We start from the raw sequence: 21,802 nt of genomic DNA on the forward strand, positions 1-21,802 counted from the left end.
TGCGAAAAAAAAAATTGAAGTCTTGTGTCAAATAGTTTTTTATTGACAGCATTTTAAACAAGACGTCGGACTTTTTTGAAACTCTGTGTGTCGGAACCGAAGCCTGTGATAGAAACTATTGTCACGGGAGATGAAACTATGGTTGTCAATTATGACCCTCTATTGAAAAAAGAATCAATGGAGTAGCGTCGTAAGGGTGAAGCACCTCGCAAGAAAATTCACAGTCTGCCAGTCAACAAAAAAGGTGATGGCCACGGTTTTTTGGGATTGTGAAGGAATTCTTTTGATAGATTATAAAGAAACTAATACCACTTTCAATAGTAAATATTACGCAACATTATTACATAAATTGCGAGACTGCATACGTGTAAAACGTCGAGGAAAACTGATCAGAGGCGTGCGTCTTTTGCACTATAATGCACCTGCCCATACTGCTGGTGTTGCACAAGCTGCCATTTTAGAGTGTGGGTTCCAACAGATAGATCATTCTCCCTATAGTCCAGATATGGCCCCCAGCGACTATTATTTGTTTGGATATTTGAAAAAGGACTTACGTGGACGGCGGTTTAACGACGAAGTTGTGTTAAAAGAGGCTGTTTTAGCTCATTTTGCAGACAAACCAAAAGAATATATTTTTAAAGGGATTGAGTTGTTAATAAAGAGATGTAATAAGTGTATTGAAGTTAAGGGGTATTATATTGAAAAATAATAAAAAATTGTTACTCTACTTTGTTTCTTTCATATTCAGGCCAGGAAATTCTGCCGCGCCCTCGTAATAGGGGTAATGCAGTAAGTCCGTTGACTTTAATGTTAATGTTGAAATTATTTATGTAAATATTAACTTTCATTCCAATATTGGTATGCTGTAATGAGCCTGCAAAATACATACTGCAAAATCATGGACCGTTTCTGGTAACCCTGGAATTAATATTTAACATTAAAAAACAATTTTATATTTACTTTTTTGGTATACGAACATATTGCTGCAAGATAAACCCATTTCCACATTTGATGGTTTTGAGTTTTCGGAACAATTGTAGCTACAAGAGTGCAATCTATTCATCAGCAAAAACCACCCATTTCCATGAATCTATTCATGTATAAATAAATAATATTATATTTTCAGTTGATTACAAACTTCTCAGGGTTTTTTCTTCATCTGTGATATGACCAAGAACTTCGTTATAAGGTCACTGTCACTTTGGACAAATCCAAAACCTCTTTGGTATTACACTCCCACAAAAAATGTAGTGATGGAAAAAGCTAACATATTTAAAAAATATTAGTTCTATTAACGGTTGAGGTTTTGTTTTATGTATTTATTCAACCTTAGAATTTTAGGAATAGCTGTTGTTTTTATTGCATCGTTCATGTGACGTTTGACAAGGTAGTCAATGCCCTTTTCTGGACACCATAAAAGGATTTTTAGAGTTTGTTTCTAGTAATGTCAAGGGATCACTACCGTCTCTGAGCTGTCTTCGTTGTAAATTTAAATCACGTTTACCACACCTGCTGCTTAATATAGTATTAGGTTGGGTTTCTTACTTGGAAACTATTTCAAGTTTCTTATCGGGTTAGTTTTCCTGCACATTTTTCCAACTTTGACTTGGAATTATTTCTATTTTTTACTTAATGCATACCAATTATTGATATTTACAAGATCACTTGACGTCTTCAAATTTCTTGAATAGTCTTATTTCTATTATTGATTTAGAGTGTCCTCCTGCATACCAAGTTTTAAGGTTTATTGGCATCAACTCAATAAATTTGTTCCGTAGGGGTAAATGATATGATATAAAAAACAAAAGATTTTACATACATATAAGATTACAACAAACACTTCTTCTACGTCTTTTGAAGCCATGGAAAAAAACAGCATTTTGATTTACACTGCCTAGGACTTAAAATGACACGTGACGGATGAGGGAATAACGAAACGAATAATACAAAACAGAAAATGAGATTCTGTGAGATCAGAGTATCTGCAAATCTAATAAAAAAAAACCGTATACAACACATTTATAAATATAACATTTCCCTAGCAACTGAAATATATTTTTGGAGGAGATCGATTGATAAGGTAAGAGAAATCATAGGAGTAGAACATAGAATACTCGACGGCATAAAGCTTAATATGAATACCAAAATAAATACTAATGAGGACATCGGAAGGAAAAATAAAAGAGAAACTCCAGAGAATATCAGAATGAGGGAATACAAACGGAATTGAAAGAAAGGAACTACTTGTTGAACTACGATTAAATAGAGAAGAGTAGAAATAAAAACTCACCTAAAGAGAGAAAAATTATAAAATTCATTAAAAATTTAAGGGTGGCGGATTTTTTTGCCGCCAGTGTATATGTACAGTGTGTTGCATTTAAGATGGAATAGGGCTGGATGGTTCATATTTTTTAAGATAGTCAAAAAGTTCTTTGAAAAAGTTATTTCGAATAGTATTTTAGCCTCACATAGATATTCACCTTTCTTTTCTTTATTATACATACCTAGTATTCCATAGGCACCATATGATCCTTTTGATTAGTTGTTATTTTTTGATTTTTCCTAACACCCCAGAGTTGTGAGTTGTTTCCATGAATGTTCCTTTTCCAGTTTTTCCTAGTTATAATTCTGTCGATAATTTGTTTTGACGCCCGGAACAGCCCCGTTAAATTAGAAAATAGAATAAAATACGACAGAAACAAAACCTCGACTTCTCTGGCAGATAGGCGATTTTTTTACTGCGGGAAGACGGTTAGTATAGAGTCCATTATTTCGAGCAACTCGACGAAATTTTATTAGGTGGTATAAAGTTTATCAAGTGCCCCAAGGACAAACATTTGCTCGCAATCAATTCGATAAAATTCGCGCTAAGCGCTTCGGAAGAGGCAATGAACCTTAAAATTCAGATAAGATAATAATTAGCCTTCTAACGATACCTACCGGCTGTCTCGGCATTCTATCCAAGGCTTGTCCTTAATCTTTACCGAGCTAATACATATCTGCCATCCTAAATGACTTCTGGATATTATTGTCGTATTTCAAATGGAATGGAAAATACATTTGGGATTGGGATTGAGTGATGAATATTAAAGTTTTAGGAAAGTTTATTCCTAACAAAATAACATAAAATATTTTTTTATTGAAAACCTTGTTAAAATTTATATTTCTTTTTGATATTTTTTTGTAATTCCCGGTTTAGTTTAATGTTGTTCATCTAATTTTTGGTTATGGTTATAATTACCACAATTTATTTAGTTTTTATAAAAGATTTTCGAAAATTCCGCTGTTAAAATGCAAACACTACATCTTTTTAACCCATTTTGTCCCAGTGGTGCGTTAATGCACCACCTATTCTATGATTTTTTTTGTCACATCCAGGAAATATTTTTGCACATCCATTTAGAAATTTTACTATTATTACTACTAAAGGACATGAAACCGTAGAAATCGCTAATTTATGTGTAAAGAAAAGATTTTATATATGACTTCAAAAATTAACAAAAGCGGTACTTAAATTTGTATCACATTTTCAAGTAAATCCAAAATAGTAATAAAAAATATTTTGAATTTGTATTGCCATTTTTGTTAAGTCTTAGCATGTAAATTACATCGCAGAAAACATACATTGGAAATACTATATTGATTATGCTTTATTTTTTGAAAATACTTACTGGTGCGTGAATGCACTACTCGTTTTATCTGTGAACAAAACTTTGTTATTGCAAGTCTAGCGCATGTAGAATAAACATCCAGCTGGTTCTTTAGTATTAGTTTATGCCTTATGCAGTGAACATTACAGTTCGTAAAATTGGCATTTCCGAGGTATTTGACTCAAAAGCAATTAGAGGCGGCTATGGAGGAGATCGTGATAGATGAGGACAATAACAATGAAAGTGGTAAGTATTATTTGGGTTTACGTATTCTTATGTATTGTATGTATGTATGTAGCATTCCGTTCCTTGTAAATTGATGCTAAAAACAACGTGAAAAAATATTTACAGAACATATTGCCTCGGTGTATATTCCACCCGACGTGAATTCCTTGATTGAGGAAGAAGATATGAACGATAACGTAAATCTACAAGTTTTCGGAAATGATACTTTACTTTGGCCGCCATTCCAGCAAAATGTTTATAAGGGGTAAGCCAGTTCGTTTTGGCTTCAAGCTTTGGTGCCTTTGTTCATCTGATGGGTACCTATTTTATTCACTTCCATATGGTGGTGCTCAAAATAAACCTCATTTTGCCCTTGGTACTGGCGGTGACGTTGTCATGAGCCTACTTTCTGTTGTAGATGCAGTAAATCACAAAAATTTTTTTTCATCATTCAAACTATTGGCACATTTAAAAACTAATGGTTATTTTGCCACCGGTACTATCCGGGAAAATGGAACAAATAAATGTCCAATGAAAAATTGTAAATCATTTTGAAAAAAAAACCGCGGATCCTATCTTTCAGCATATGAATCTGAATCAAAAATTTCTGTTGTCCGTTGGCACGACAATTCGGTTGTGACTATGGCAAGTAAGCGTAGATCTTGCCCAAAATGTAAAACGTTATAATAGAAAAGAACGGAAAGATGTAAATATACTTATGTAAGTGCCCAATAAAATAGATATATTGGTGGGGTAGATTTATATGACAACGGAATTGTTAATTACAGGTGCCAGGTATTTGGAAAAAAAATGGTGGTGTCCCTTATTTTGTAACTCACTGGATAGTTTAGTAGTGAATGCATGGAAATTGTATATTATTGTCAACGAACAAAAGATTTCCCAGGTAGATTTTAAATTTTACATTGCTTTGCGACTTTTAAAAACTGATAAAACAATTACTCAAAGACATCTTGCACCTGCCATAGATGATAGTGCTTTATGATAATAAAGGTCACCTCATGATTGTTCATGCACAGCCACACAATTTACGTTTGTAATAAGTGTAATGTGCATTTACATACTTCATGCTTTGTAAAATATCACCAAAAAACGAAACCGGGTGTTACCAGTGGTGCGCTCACGCGCCATAAAATATTATGCGTTTTTTGTATCAAATCAGGTTCTATTTGGAAAACAATCTACTTTTAGTTGTTTTCTGTCGAATTTGGACTTTCTTTTGTATATTTAGGTATAAATTATATGTTACATCTTATATGTCCCAAAACATTACTTAATGTTTTTTCCCAGTGGTTCGTTTACGCACCAGTATTTTTTTGTATGTATGTTTCGAGTTTATATTTTTTTTACACAAGTAATGTATTCGTAAATGCAAAAAAATAAATAATTTTAGAATAAAAAAGTATTTTTTTTATGCTTGGGATAATATGGGTTAAGACTGAATTAGTTGCCGTTTATATTGATAGCCCATCAATATGATGAAGCTTGTTTTTTACAGCTTCACTTAGGTAATTTCTAAATTTCCAAAAATTTTAAAAAATACTTCGCGATGTTTGATTGCACCCAACTTGAAGAGTTTAAATGTCTGTACGAACTTTTATTGCCGTGCCAGATCTAAAGTCGATAGCAGCAAATTTAAGATACCTACTATATTTTTTAATACAGCACGACATATGCAGCATACCCTGTACAATATGTGAAAACATTAAATACAAAAGTTTTAGCTTTTTATACGCCCGGTATGGCCATGTGAATGAAACTGACAACTAAAACACAGTCTTCTACTTATAGTAAATTTTCTTTAAAATAAGAATCTATTTTTTAGTTTTGTGCAAATTCCAGGCGCACTCTCTACATTTTCGAAAAAGCATCAGGAATAAAAGTTTCTGGCTTCCATCTCGCGCATCTATAGAATTTTTTGATAGTGGTAACCATTTTCCACGAAAGATTTTTTCTTGGACCCTCACAAATGAGGTTTTTAATTTTTAAAAAATACTTTCCAACCACCCAGACCCGTGTTTCAATTTTCAAGTCTATAGATTTAAATTTCGGATACTTATCGTGTTTTATAGTAATTTCAGTACCCTTGCCCAAATCATTTAAAACTTATTCGCCTTTTTTGTGAAGGGTCCATAGAGAACAGAGAACGGACAAAATAAATCCGATGCTGATAATTTATTTACCAGTAGCGTAACTAGATGAGAAACAATAAGCTAAAAAGCGAATGAAAAAAAACCATAACGCTCATAAAAACTGGATTTTTTAACATAACCAATTGTTAGAATCGTAATAACAATTTTCTATTTGATAAACCGAGTAAGGTTTCCAGCAAAAAGGCCTTTCATTTTATTAGGAAGAAAATTCCAAAAACTTTGGTATTTGTGATTTTCTGTTACAAATAATATTCATATGTCAAATCTTGAAAAACTCAAAATAGTTTTGAGTAGAACTTACTTACTAGAATTGTTTGCCATTTAAACTTTTTCGTATCTGCTATACCTTCCGAGATCCTAAGTACTAAACATAACGTCACACTGTATAGTCATATATAGCAGTCATTTCTTGCTCAGAATCTTTATTGTCTTCTACTTTATCACGCAGCTTAAAACTTGTAAAAATTTATTTTGGTTAATCAAAGAAAACTAAACCAAATTCTCTCCAATCGTGGTAAAAACTCTTCAAGATTTATGAATCACGGACCGACAACGAAACAAAACTCAAAAGCTCCATTTCAACATCTGCGATATAATTTATCGGCCACGTTAATTTATAACAGAGTCAGCATCTCTGTGAATCATATCACAAGAATATATACCGTTGGCACAAATATTTGATTCGTCGGAACACTAAAATATTTACGCGCTTTTTCGAACGACGCGCCAGTTCCGAAATTTGAAATTTCCGAAAACACATTTTTCTTTTGTAATTTATTTTAGGCCGCCTTCTGCTCGTTGATATTGTCGCTCGCCTTGTAAACACCGATTTTTACGATGTTTTATTTAACCGGCACGTAGGTGGATATACGGTAGCCTCGATTTATTTTGAAGAACATTTTTTTTTCGAGGCCATCGATAAAATCAAAGGAATCACTCTTTACTGCATTCCTCCTGTGTGTTTAGTGGATTCCTGCTCTAGCTTCCGAGATCCCTGTATTTAATATTAAAAAAACTGACTTTGTAATTAAAACTTAGCTTTGAAAATCATCAAAGATCCAGACAGAACAAACTTATCTATTCAGAGCATCACGAAGCTACTCGAATGTTGTGTTCACAATTGCTATTTTCAAACAAATAGACGACGTCTTTATAATCTGGAAGATGACGAAACAAAACTGAGATTTCCTACCTCACTTTAACAATATTAGCAAGAAGTGTATCGGAAACTCTTTTGGATATTCCGATCAAGGGAACCAATTGACAGATCACGACATCCCAACACGAACTATACGATAGCTTAACTCCCAAATGATCAAAGGACGGAAGAGCTCAAAGAGCTACTGATTGCCGGTAAAACTTCAACGCATCTGGCGACAGTACAAAATTAAAGCTTTCTTCAGAACCGCCGTGAAGACAAACCTTATGCAGCAGAAGGACTCAAAAAACTGCATGTATAAAGTACCATGGACAAGTCTATATTGGAGAGATCCCACTCGCATCAAGGAACAACGTAAACAACTAAGTGCAAGAAAGCGTACGTATGGGAAAACCAAACGCAGTGGTCGAAAGCAGAAATAGTACAACAAAGAACAACATTCAGAGTTCAAAGAAGCAGTCTTGATTCAGCCGAACTAAATAGTCACACTTGATGCACGCATGACTATATTAAGCTCGTAGTTTTTATTGTTTGTCCTTATTATTTTGATAACGGTTTTAGATGCATCTGCCGAACCATTGGGGTATAATTCAAATTAAGGCACTGGACGTCCAAGTGAATTTTTTTTTGTGCGGAGCGGGATAAAATTATTGCTTTTTTCTTGGGTTGACATGGATTGCTTTTGGAATGTTGAGTAAGTAAATATTCGTTGTAGTGGCTTTATTTGTTGGCAATTAACCTTTTTTTATGTACTGCCTAATATCGAAATGTATATATAGGTTCGAATTCATTTAGTTTTTTACTATTACTGAAGAGGTCACGTTTACTGAAAACGTAACAATATTTATTTATCACAACCCTTAGCCTATTCGTGTTCAAAATTCGAATTTGCTTATAATCAATGGACGCAGTTATCCATTAAGAATTATTAACCGTTAAACAATTTAATATTCTAAATTAATATGCAACACAATATTCCTATTGTTTTGCAATCGGCAATCTCCACAGACAATCGGTATATGTGATTTATTGATCGATGAATGTGGAATCGTGTCGAGTACGGGGTGTTTGCAAATTAAGTAACAAAAAAAAGTTTGGTTTAACTCAAAAATAAAAATTACGTTTTGAGGCTATACTATGTTTGTTAATGCAAGAGAGTAGAAATGTTAATTTGCAATGACGGGATTATTAAACAGGGTGGGTAACTTAAAGGTGGAAAACTTAAAGGTTATATCGCAATTCCTGTGACAGCGGCGTTTCTATAGGTAGTTTATTTGAATAACAAATGGTAATAATTATACATGATTTTATTTATTGAGATTCACGAACAATTGAGATATTTGTTATTCAAGATCAAATAGATTCAAAGTTATATACAAATATGAATAATATGAACATAGATAAACTGTAATAAAAATTATTATTAAAAAAACTGCTATTCTGTTTGTTAATTTCATTCATCACGTTCCAAGCAGTGAGATGAACTAAAGTCGTTTTGTCTTTATTTTGTCTTACAAGAGTGTTCAACATATGTTTTTTTAAAAGTGGGGTTATGTTTTGCTATCGTCGCTTTCACTTGCCCCCATGCCAATTCTATGGAGCTTAATTCGCAGTGATATGGTGAAAGGCGAAGTATATTTCGTTCTAAAGTGATTTCGTCGACAAGAAATTTCATACAAGGGGTTTATTCAAATATATAATTTCCAGTAGTTCAGTATTTCTTTTTGAAATACCTTCTTATTTAAAGTAAGTCAGTTAATAATGTGATGAATGTTATTTTTTTCCAAGAAGGTATGGGTATTTTTTAGGACTATAACAGATCCAGAAAGACATATAGTCCAGCAGGAAGGCCATTTATCCTCAATAAACTGAGCAACAAACGAGTAAAAAGCCTATATACAGTTTTATTTAATGTGTATTTATTATTTATATAATTACAAGTACCTATATAGTGCGCAATACAATACAATGTATTCATATAATTTATGTTTCAATTTGCTTACTACTGGACCGGTTTGAGTTATTGGGTCAAAAGTAGCCACGACACGAACAAATAAGAACCTTATAGTATTATTAAAGTCATGACCATTTATCGTGTGTCAGACTACACTAGAATTACATTTAATGGAGGTACTATTAAAAACTTCAGCATTCTTGTCTTCCTGAGAGTCTTTAATCCTTTCTGATCTACTGATAAATCATTTTTTGCTATCGATGATAGTAATTATTAACATTTTATCTTTTCTTTTAATGAAAGTTTGCTTCGCGCGTTTTAAATGTGTATGCTGTCATGCTTTACCAACGGTATATGCTTGATTTACCCAAGATAATAGATGTTCCTGTTTTCCTTTGGAAACTGTCATATCATCTTTGCTAGCAATGAATTTCGTCTTTCTCTATTAAAAGTGAGTTTTTTTTGCAGTAAAAATTAATTTTCCTTAAAGTTTTCTACATTTTCTTCTGACCAATGGGTGACCTGATAGGTCCGCGGTTATTCTCTTGCACAAGTGCGTATATTGTTGACTGTCCAACTCCAGATGGTTGAATATGCAGAATAGGAGTAGACTACACTCTTTAAAATTTTATTTTTGATAACAGAGCTTACAGCCTTAGATTTAGGGTTCTTTTCTCTTCATTGCCACACAAGACGCCTTTTTCTTAGAAGCTTTTCCTACAAAATATTTAAGAACTAAACAATTCCGTTTCTCTTTCTTTAAAACCTTTATCAGCATTTAGTAAGGAAAGATATGCAACGAACAAAAAGTAAGTGATTTTCGAGTGAGTGAGTGTATTTTTTGCTACAGTTATTTACTCATGCGGAACTAATGATTTAGAAATAGTCCTTATGTATTATTCTACCGGAGTTCAACTTTGAATAATTTTTATAATTGATGCAATTTATGTAGTTCTATGGTATTTGTTTTATTGTCAATTGAATGTTGCAAAATAAAGATATCACTGTTATTAGTCGAACCCATTTGCACTATTTTTGAAACTCTGTCGATTTTGGGTGGCGAAGGCCTTTGAACACATTGAGAATACTAAGTTTCTCATTTTTGCAAAGCGTAGTTTTACTAATTTGTTTCAACTTCCTGTCCGTCAACCTGCCACACTTGGGACAATCATAGGTACAATAATACGCCTATAGAAGGTTTAGGAATTTGAATCCTTTTAAGAAAAACGATACGTAAAATTTGCAATTGTTGGCAACGGCGTGAAACTATTAAGGTTTGAATTATTATTTGAACCTAAATAAGGGCGTAATAAAGCAAAGCACTATAAGTGGTCAGTATAGGTAATACGGTTTCAAGTCATTCGTATAAGTAGTTTAAAATCTTTCCATTGCAATAATTAGCCTACAGTGTTGTTTGTTTAGAATGTATGCATTTAATGCGTTCGACATCGTATTGTACGACGCTGATGTGTTTACAGATGGGGGGCAGTTTTGTACACAACACGTATACCACAGTGTTCCTAATTAATTCGTTTTTAATGCAGAATTAATTATATCGGGAGACGTTTATTACATCATTACGTGTATACAAAAAAAAACAATTGCAACGTATAAGTTATGGGAACTTGTTTCAGCGATGTTGGTCGAAGTTTATGTATTAGTTTCAAGTTTTTTTATTGTTTGGTTTCTCGAGGGTTCGAAAACTAATAATAACAATAAAAAATAATACTATACAGGCACCGAAATTGAAAAATCGTTTAGTAGGCTTGCGTTTGCGCATAATTATTGACTTTGAACAAATTTTCCAGCATTGTGCTTAACTTTTTGAAATAAGGTTGTGGAACTTTAAAATTTTATAACGTACCCCGTGGTTTCATTCATTAAAATTATTTACCATATGCTGTTATGTGGACCACACTGTACAAGGGGGTTTTTGAAATATTTGAACAACCTCGTATCGGATAAATTAACGGTATGAAGTTTGAAGTTTTTGTACATGTCCTTTTCCCACTGATTATCAGTAGTATCAGTAGTAGTAGAGAGATATATTGTCACCAAAACCCAATCATATGTTTTATAAAAGGTCCCTAAAGTACCCAGAGCTATACTCTTATAATTTGCTTTTTCCAAGTCTTTAAAAGAAATTTAAAAAAACACATCAAGAAGCTACTGTCGACAATGCCAAGTCGATGTGTACATTGTTTTATTATTCACATAAGTTGTAATTTGTTGTGGTATTGTTTTCTGACGACACATCCACTGTATTCGGCTTTATGAATAAATTATTTATCTATCTGAGTCAAGACAAGTGCCAAAGATTGCACAGCAGTGATTTATGAGATAAAACCCAGGAGTTACGCAGCAGTTTTTTGATTTCTAGTAATAAGTGTGGCAGTAATGCACCATAGGCTCTCCTAAGCTTATAAGTAACATGGTCCCCAAATCTAAGTTGGTAGTGTAGATACAGGTCCACATGTTGAAAATCATGGGAGATGAAGTCTACTTTAAAGCGACGAAAAAGGGAATGATTGGATTACATCACGCTAACTTGGTTACTCGGATACGAAACTAGATGAATTCAAGTCTCTTTTTAGGATTGAAAAACCACGACATTTTTGTTGATTGATAGATTGCTTACTAACTCTTCTCTTGTGAATTCGGCGTCAAGTTTGGCCACGTCTTTTCTACTTCTACTTTTCTACTTCTAGATCTAAATGGAGGATAAATCTAATAACGTCCTTAAAAAATGGGTGCCCAGAATGGCTGCTTCTTATCCCAGATTCACAACATAACACCAACGTTGGATTCTTCGTCATGAAACCTTTTAATTTATTATTATTAATAATAATGATAATAGTACTGCTTAAGCTTCAATATTTGTGGTACACAATGAGAGAGAAATGCGGTGACGAGCTAGTACCCGGTTAATGTTAAGCATGAGGTTTGAAGTTTTTGTAGACGTGAGGCAAGACAAGTGATTTAACTGAGATAAAACCAAGAAGTGACACAGACGTTTTTTAATTTCTCGTGATAAGCAATTGTCCGTGGGAGTAAATTAGTTTTAATGCATCATAGGCTCTTCTAAACTTATAAGTTGCTCTCCAAATCTAAGTTTTTATTCTAGACACATTCTAGATCAGAGAGTTGCAAAAGGAAGTCATCAACTTTTCTTAAATTTTTTTTCACCTTTTCCATGTGAATATTTTTTCCAAAAACTGTAACAGACGAGTGCCGATCATTAGTACAATTACAAAAGTTTGTTTATATTACAATTGATACAGTCACTAATCCATTATGGGTTACTGTCATTAAATGACGTTTACAATTGGTGTCGTTAGGTGACCGATAAAATTGACAAGTACAAATAGTGTAGAGTACGGGTCCCAGCATACTACCTACAGGTACTTCGTCTCGATGCTGTCGTTTCATTTGCAGAGTTTGATCTGACAAGAATGATTTCATCAGGCTTTAAGCACACATTCAGTCCATTAAGTCTTAGTATCAATCAATAAATTTATTGTTTACAAGGAAATACAAGTATTCCTATAACAAAAATCTATAAAGGGTAATGCTTACTTAACGCTGCAGAACACCTACTGAAAAAGAAAAAAAAAAGAAATAATTTAAAACAAGCTGCTAATAATAATCAAAGAAGGTATAACCAGATTTTAAGATTATCCAGTTTTTCCACAAAAAAATTCACAATTTTGAACAGGATAGCTCTAACCTCGTTATTAAGGGCACATCCATATAGTACGTGGAATAGAGTTTCATCGTTTCATACAGTGCAAAGTTCACTATGGTCGAGTTAAGATAGCAAACTTTTATACGTAAATTGTATCAAGTGATTATTCATCTGTTGAGCTAGAATCCTGGTTGTGTGGAGTGGTAAATTCGGGCTGACGTATTTTGGTATCATTGTGAAAATTTCGAGCGAAGTGAAGATTACTCTGAAAGCAAATTTCTTTGTATTTAATAAGGATGTGATGCAAAGTGCGTTTCAGAGCGCTTGGAATAATGTTTTGTCATAGAATGATAATATCTTAAATGCCCCACCTGCCCCCCCCCAATTATATTTAATATTCATAGTGTACACCAATTTTAATGGCCGATCGAAACACTGCTTTATGAGTTTTTGGGTATCTATTCTAAATAACTTGATCTTCTGGTTGTTTAGACACATTTTAAGTGTAGTAACTTTTAAATGGGTTATACTAAACTCCAATCACAAGAGAACAGAAGAGTACAAACGTTTGAAGAAGTTAGGTTGGGGCTTTTTTAATAATATCAAGATAAAAAATTATATAAATTATATAAAAAAAATATAATAAAATATAAAAAATAAAATATTAATAATACTAAAGAAAAGGTATAACCTGATTTGTGAAACATTTTCCTGAAAACCGTTAAGAAGGCAAAAAAAAATTATATATAACACATTCACCCTTCACAGAAATCCATCCCGTTTCTCAAGCAATTCATCGGAAAACGTTAGGTTCATTTCTGTCTCCATTCTTGTGAAGCATCGAAAAAACAATGTCGCACCACCCTTAAGTAAGATATTAGACAAAAGGGAGCTAAGTTGTAAGAGTCAGTTTTGTGGCGAGTTCTTAAAGAAATCATAAGGAATGGCATCAAAGTCAGGGGACTAATTAATAATGTATTAATAAATCCTAATATGGACACACACAAAGGCTTTCAGGTCTGTCGATCAACAACATTACTTAAATCCAATTTTTGACCAGATATGGCGTTTAATGCTTGGGTCAATTGAATCAAAGGATATTGCGACCAAGCGCATTTCTTTCCACTCATCCCATCATCGCTAAATTAAATGTGAAGCCGTCAGCGATTGCGCACGCGTGTGCGCGCGTGCCTCGCAAGCGATCATTGTGCGTGTGTGTGTATTTTAGCCCCCAAACAGATGTACAAACGTGCCGCACTTTGTCACTTTAAACTTTTACGCATTAGTTAATTAAATACGGTGGTCCAATTTCACGGTCCTCCGAGCAATGTTAATTTAAACCTATACATATACAAAACCCATTTGGGCAGCGTAATTCGTCGAATCTGTGCGGGGGAGGGGAGGGCCGCGCCCCACTATCTGTTTAAAACGGGATTTATAATATTATTTTTGCGATTTGCCTTTTTTCACATTAATGATCATTAAATGTTTATGGATCGTTTCGCCACGACGATCGTCAACCACTGTTTCGAAATCTCTCGCGTTAAATGAACTTTCACGAAAAAATAAGAGGCCCGGCAACGCCGCTATTGAAACGTAAACTCAGCGTGAATATGAAAAGTCATTTTAAAAATTCTATTCGTGTAGATTTCTCGGTTAATAATTGTATTAACGGTTGAGAAATCTTGTTCCATCCTATTCAACGATATTCAATGATCTCTAAGCTTATCAGCAGTAAATCGCAACCTTAGACATTGATTGAAATACAATTGTAGTATAAAACTACACTATAATAATAATAATAATCATAATAATAATGGACTTTAGACTTTAGACTTTATTGGCCATTAAATACATTGCCAGAACAACAAATGGTAAGTCACATCTGTGAATCAAATAAATTAACATAATACCAACCACATTCTAATAACATTCATAGGGATAGACAAACACTAAACATTGAAACAAGAATTAGCTAAAAAAAATAAATTCCCAGTTAGTATTATGGAGACACTCGTGATGCAATACGAATGTACTCATCTGCAGTATAGAATGCATTCTCCAATATAAATTGTTTTAACATCTTACAAAATTTAGTGAATGGCAGATCCTTGACAACGGTTGGTAGAACATTTTAGTAATTAATGAACAATTTATTTAACTCGGATGAGCGCAGTCTAGAATGGCCCTCGACAATTAATTCAGATCCACTGGTGTAGTGATTGTGCAGTGCTTAGGTATATCGTTCTTTAAATAAATAGTGATGGTAAGGTCAAAATATTTGAGAAGAGCGGGCTGCAGTGATCACGAGGTTTTGCATTCGCAATCACACATATCGCTCTTTTTTGCATAACAGAAGCCTTGCGGGCATACACGGAACCACCCCAGCCAACAATAGCGTACGCTAAGTGAGAATGGAACAATCCGAAATAAGCAAGTCTTGTCATGATAGGAATGAGTGACTTGTTTAAGTACCTAATTAGAAACAGTTGACTTGACAGTTTGTGGCAAAGGTGTTCAATGTGATCTTTCCAAGAAAGAGAACGATTCGATTCAGACTCCAAGTACCTTAACCGGAGCATTGTTTAAATTGTGCACCTTGCTACATGAGAAAATAAGATGGTTCGTTTTATTTTCGTTTAACTGTAAGGAGTTCGACCCGAACCATCCACTCGCTCTAGTCTTATTGGCCACACTATCAATACTATGTTCATATAGGTTCCTAGCTCGGGATAAAAGAATTGTATCATCCGCGTAGAGCGTAGTTTTACATGGTATGTGGGAAGGCAAATCATTGATGTAAACTATGAACAGCAGGGGCCCGAGCACCGAGCCCTGCGGCACTCCAAACGACACCTTCAAGCTGGAACTGCTGAATCTTCCATACCATGCCATAGCATTCGAGCTTCTGCATCAGCACTTCATGATCTACACAATCAAAAGCCTTCGTGAGATCGCACTGTTCTTTGCACAAGAATTTGTGTTTTTCAAAATAGTTCAGTAAACGAGATTATTTCGAGAATCTTACCCATTATAGGGATGATTGCAATAGGTCTATAATTTGAGGGGACGTTGGTATCTCCTTTCTTGTGTAGTGGCACAATCCTGCTTATTTTTAACCGTTCTGGAAATATTGCAGTTTCAAACATCTGGTTAATTAGATGAGCTGCAGGGTCAGCTAAAAAAGTTGCGGTATGTTTAAGAATTTTTGAATTCAGTTTGTAGACGTCTAAAGAATTAGAATTACTCAAATGTAGAATTGTGTTTTAGACTAATTCGCTGGAAACCGGATCCAGGAAAAACGACCCCGTGGGACTTGATTGCCTTCTCATATAGATCATTGGATCATTTATTTTTTTTATTTCGGCCGTAATGCTCGATGCCACCTGAGAAAAATATAAGTTGAAATCATTGGGAGTAATACTAAAATTGATATAACCGCGATTAAGGTTTTTCTCACTGTTAATAAGTTTCCAGCAGCTCCGACCAAGATTTTCAGAGTTGTTTACAGACTGACCATAAGCTGCAGCTTTTGTCGACTGAACTTCTTTTTATACCGTTTATTTAAATTTCTATACTCCTGTCAATGCTCCGGACTGTCAGACGCTTTGGTCATGGCCTTTACATGTAAGAGCTTATCAATCAACTTAGATCGCTGTTGTACCAGTGAATTAGTCTCGAACTTGTAGAGTTAACTTGTTTCGTTTTAATAATCTGGTGTTGATTGACATTGCTTGTTAGAAAATTTAACAGATATTCTACCGTATCAGATGGGCTTACTGTCAAAGAATAGTAATTATCCCAAACTGTTACATCAAGAGTCTGAGAAAACTGCTTGAGACCCCCGCTGACATGCTTTTAATTGAAAATATATCCTGTTTCAACCTAAAATCAGTTTTCACATTAATGAAAACACCTTCACGATCGGAAAAACCCGGCTAAACATTACCAGCACTGTAAAACGTATCACAAAAGTTTGGCACAATGTTGTCAATGTAATTTGCTGAATGGTAAGTAATTCTAGTGTTTTCTGAAATGGTTCCATGCGTTCCAACATGTTCAGTAAGTCATTTAGATCAACGTTATCACTCAAATTAAACATACCATTAAAATCACCAGCAATAATAATGCGTTCCTTAGTTGAATAAATTTCAGCGAGCAAGAGTTCAAGTTTTTCTACAAATATAGAAAATTTGCCTCGAGAGGCAGAGCGATAAACATTGATGAAAATAAGATTAAGCACACCACAAAACTCTGCGTGAAGATCCAGACAATGTTTACTCAGATTAAAACTGCTATAGGCAATATTATTTTTAACATATATAGCAGCTCCTCTTCTGGAGGTACTGAGACGACAATAATATCCAACTAATTTATAATTGTGAACCTTAATATTAAGCAACTCCTCACCATTTACAAAATGTTCACAGAAACACACAATGTCAAAACCAATAGAATTTAGATATTCGGTAACCACATCGAGTTTACTTAGGAGACCCTGCACATTGTAGCTCAAGATATTAATGCTGTTCCTACCTCCATCGATGGTCTTGGGTCGGGGATTCTCCCTCGCTAAACGTCTCCCTGTAGATACTGGAATTGGATCGGTATTTTCTGTTGTCAGACGCCTGGGGAAAAGTGATTTATCAACACACCCATGGGCCAGATGGAAGTATCCAAAATTTTTTGCTCTTCGTGATCCATGGCCGATACCCCAAACGAGGAGTAATTCTCAGGATACATTGATGGGACCTGGAACATTTCTACTCCACTAACTATCGGTGCTAGATATTGTCGGACCTCCTCAGCTTTGGTATTCGGATACAGTTTAGTAATGTGAAAACGATCTTATGTTCAGCAACTCGAAGTGCACATTTAGAGTTATCGCTAAGAGAACCTTTAAGCGGCTTGACCCTATCGTTTAGGACTCTGAAAGTTTTGCGTTTGGACCCACCATCCAGTTCTACTATTTTAGAGTATATCTGATGTGACACAGCCTCAGTGACTGCACTAGACAGTCCTTTATTTGCAATTTTATTCGACTTGGAGGTGTTTTGCTTAATTGGACCTGTCTGTGATGGTTTAGCCCTATTTGCAGAATCTAGAGTTAGCCCTTCAAGGAGTCTGCTGCTTTTTAGTAGGCTCACGTGTTTTAGAGCGGTAATGGCACGGCTTGATTCTCGATTCAAGAGTTCTTTCGGTTCTTACGGCATCAAATGGAGCGTTTGCTCCCGAATCATCAGGAACTGGACCCGACTCCAAAGATTTACCTCAGTAGGAACAGCAATCAATCTTGTCGCCTTCCAAAATTTTCGTGTTTTTCATGATTTTCACACACGATTTATGCGATATCGTGCCGCACTTGATACACAATAGACCAGTACCTGCCACGCCCTTACACCTTGTACAAGGCTTAGGATTGCTTTGATCGGCCATAATTTTAACTATACCTAAAGAGACTCCAACCGCACAGTCGGCTAGATTTTTACTTTGTAAAACGATATTGATCTAAATAGGAATTGACTACTATCAACCGACCGTGGACGCCGTCGCTTCCCGGTGGCACAGTGTCACTACGTGAAACAAAAAAATACTGTCTAAATTCGAACTTGAACACGTGTTGCACGTTGGATTATACTTTTTGTGAATCGAAAGACACTAAATCGCACGATGAGCCGCTTTGAATAAATTAATTTGAGTTGAAATCGACAAACAGAGACTGTTTTTAGAGACTATAGAAATGCACAGTAGAGGCCAGGCACGATGCGCACAATAATAATAATAATAATACTGACTTATTTTCAACAATTGTACAGGGTATGTCAAGGATAGAGTAAAGTTCATTAACCCACTGATTTCAATAGTGAGAAAATGCTAAATACAAAGGTTGTAATGATTATTAGGAAGCACAATAGTTTTAATTAGCGTGACGAACAAAACATAATTTTTTAAAGCACCCTAATTTTTAAAATTCTTTAACTTTTTTGCTATTAATAATACATCCCCAAACGTAATGGTTGTTCTAATATTTTATTTTTTCAAAATCATATTTAACATTAGTATTATTCGAACATGCCGTAAAATATATATGCAACGGGATTTAAATTATTGAAATTATATTTGGATCATTGACACAATAATATTCTCAAATTTTTACCCGACAACTGAGTAAATAAATTTGTAAAATTTATTGTGGTTTCAGTAAATTAAGTATGGAATTTCATTGGATTCATTGTATGGCCTCCTCGATCATATTACTTAAGACCACCAGACTCCTTTTTGTGGGGATATGTTAAAGACCTTGGTTATATGAATTTTCCTACAACACCAGAAGATATGGAAAATGGTACTCGGGACGCTATGCTATGCTAGGTGGGCGTATTTTCGAACATTTATTGCGTAATAGCAGAATAATTAAAAATAAGATAAGTTAATATGCAGTGAAGGGTATTTCTCGTATTTACTTTTTCTGTGAATTTAAAATTTGGCCTTTATTTTCACCAAATCACTGTTGGTTCCTTTACCTACGGCCCTAACAAAGTTCTTGCTCCTGTTCATTTTTCAATCTTAACAGAGCCCTCTTGGCTAATAGTTTTGTCATTGCTAATCAATACTAATAGTATAGCAATAGTCTGAGACAGAAAGAAGAAAAAGTTAAAATTAATCGCAGATTATTGAAAAAAAATAAATCGCAGATTATTGAAAATAGATATATTAAATAATAAGTTGTAGATTTTCGTAAGATCTGTCAGAAAAATTAATATAAATAATAATAAAATTAATAAGAACATCGAAATTTTTCTAGTTAAAATGTTTCAGAAATATTTGTTTGTTTGAACATCCTGTAGCATTTGCGTCATCTTCAAATAAAGCTAAAATCAAGTATGAAAATAGTGACGCTATTTTAATTGTTCTCCAAGTGTGAAAATTAGTAATTTTTTAGAAAAATAAAAATATTGGGAAAAGCATTAGATCTATGTATGTATTATTATTAATAAAAAAAGTTTAAGATTCAAAACGTAATTTAACACTAGGGTGTTTTAAATTGTGCGTCCTAATAATTTTTACCCTATCGTTGACTTACCCTGTACACTCAATAACAAAAAAGGCTTTACATATAAAACAATAAACGGCATCGAACTCATTAGATTTAATACCTACATAAAACCGAAAATTGTTCATAGTATTAATTAAAAAATGAAAAATGCATTTAGAAACAACTGTTTACACCAAGGTTAAAGTTCAGACATATTTGATAAATTGCTGATGTGTACATCGTATTGGTCTTACCCTCACTTTATAAAAAAGGTCAGCACTGTGTGAAATATAGTGTCAAAGAGCTGAAGCAACAAAAGTTGATCAAACCCCCTTGCAGGATAATAATATACTTGTAACTTGAAGTGAAAATATTTTAAGCACTTTCGTAGGACACTCTCCTAACTAGAAGTAGCCCGGTGACCATATTGTAGATGAATATTCCAATTTACTTTTTATAAATGTTGTGCAAAATCGAGATTATGGGCAGACCTCGCCAGTTTCTAACACAGTTTTTCATACGCTTGCTGTAATTTTTGATATCTGCTCAGTAAAAGTAAAGTTAGTGTCTAACAGATCTCTGAACGTAGCATGCCTCTGCAATGGTTGTATAGCTTAACAACATGGGACTATTATTTTGATAAAAAGATAGTACTTTGCTGTTGATAACATTAAGTTGCTGATTTACCATGAGCAAATCATTTTGTAATTCCTTGCAATGATTCTGTTTGGTGATGTCCAAAAAAATCTTTAATGGATAAATCGTTGATGAAAACGAAAAAACTTGGGGTAAGGCTTGTGGATATTATTCTATAAAAGTTAATAAATTATTCGAAAGTCCAATATTCTGCACCTTACGGAGTACTATTTCAATTTGGTCAAACGATTTTTGGATATCAACCCTGGTTTTTGTCTTAAGGTATACTGATTATTATAGATAAGGTTAGTAGTGGTGGATCATTACTGGATATAAAAAATAATTTCTTGTTCCCAGGCTGAATCGGTGATATTAAAACTAAACTGAGAAAATACACTTGAAAAAACCATGCAAAACCATCAACTTTAATTCCTTCAGGAGTATTAAACTCAGATTCATCTACACGCATAGACTCGTATCCTAGCCACACCTTTCTTTAAATTGACATAATTCCAAACCTTTGGCGGATTATTTGGATAATAGTGCATTAATCCCCCCACAAATACATACAAATTACTCCTCTTAATCGAACTCCCACAGGCACAGTTTGGAGTGAGGGATAAAAATGTCTGCCAGAATTTTGCACACTAAATCATCAATAATATCATATAAATCCAGAGGTTTGTGGGGTTGAGTTATCCAGAGGTGACCTCAAATCGCTGTACGTAAATTGTTCGTAACTCATTTTATCGTTGAAACTCATCAGTAAATCACCAGAAATCCAATTAGACTACTGTAAATACTAAACAAATTACTGCAAATCTTTAACAAATGACCTTATATCATATGATATTTCAGCATATATTTACTATTCGATTTAAAGTGAGCGGCAAAATATCACAATGCAGTTTTACAATACGCCGTACAAGTTTTATATTTGTTTTCTTACTCTTCATGCAACACGAAGGAAATGGATTAGATGGCGAGCGAAAGTCAATTTCAGTTCTGCTGATTATAATCTGACAATGGCGGACGCATCCGAGACGGTCCTATTTCCAAAGGTAAGTCGCCCGAAGAAAGAGTGTTACCTTTAATGTAAACAGCTTACGTATTCGACAAACGGAACGTACTCGTCCGAACCCTACCCCGAATAAGGTCTATCTGTACCGTATATTTGCTTTTAGAACATTGAATTTTTGAAGGGTTTTACATTGTTAATGCCCGCTTCTTCTATACCTGACGGAAAATTGGATCAATTCAGCCGGAAGTTCAATCGTATACGGTGG

General features: G+C 34.2%; 1 protein-coding gene across 8 annotated transcripts in view; it reads left to right on the forward strand.

Moving 5' to 3' along the window:
* LOC132696963 (basement membrane-specific heparan sulfate proteoglycan core protein) overlaps nucleotides 1–21,802 on the forward strand; it is a 571,468-nt gene that overhangs the window by 15,964 nt on the left and 533,702 nt on the right. The window lies entirely within an intron of this gene.

Source organism: Cylas formicarius, unplaced genomic scaffold (assembly GCF_029955315.1).
Source record: "Cylas formicarius isolate icCylForm1 unplaced genomic scaffold, icCylForm1.1 PGA_scaffold_1__22_contigs__length_36826433, whole genome shotgun sequence".
Taxonomy (NCBI): Eukaryota; Metazoa; Arthropoda; class Insecta; order Coleoptera; family Brentidae; genus Cylas; species Cylas formicarius.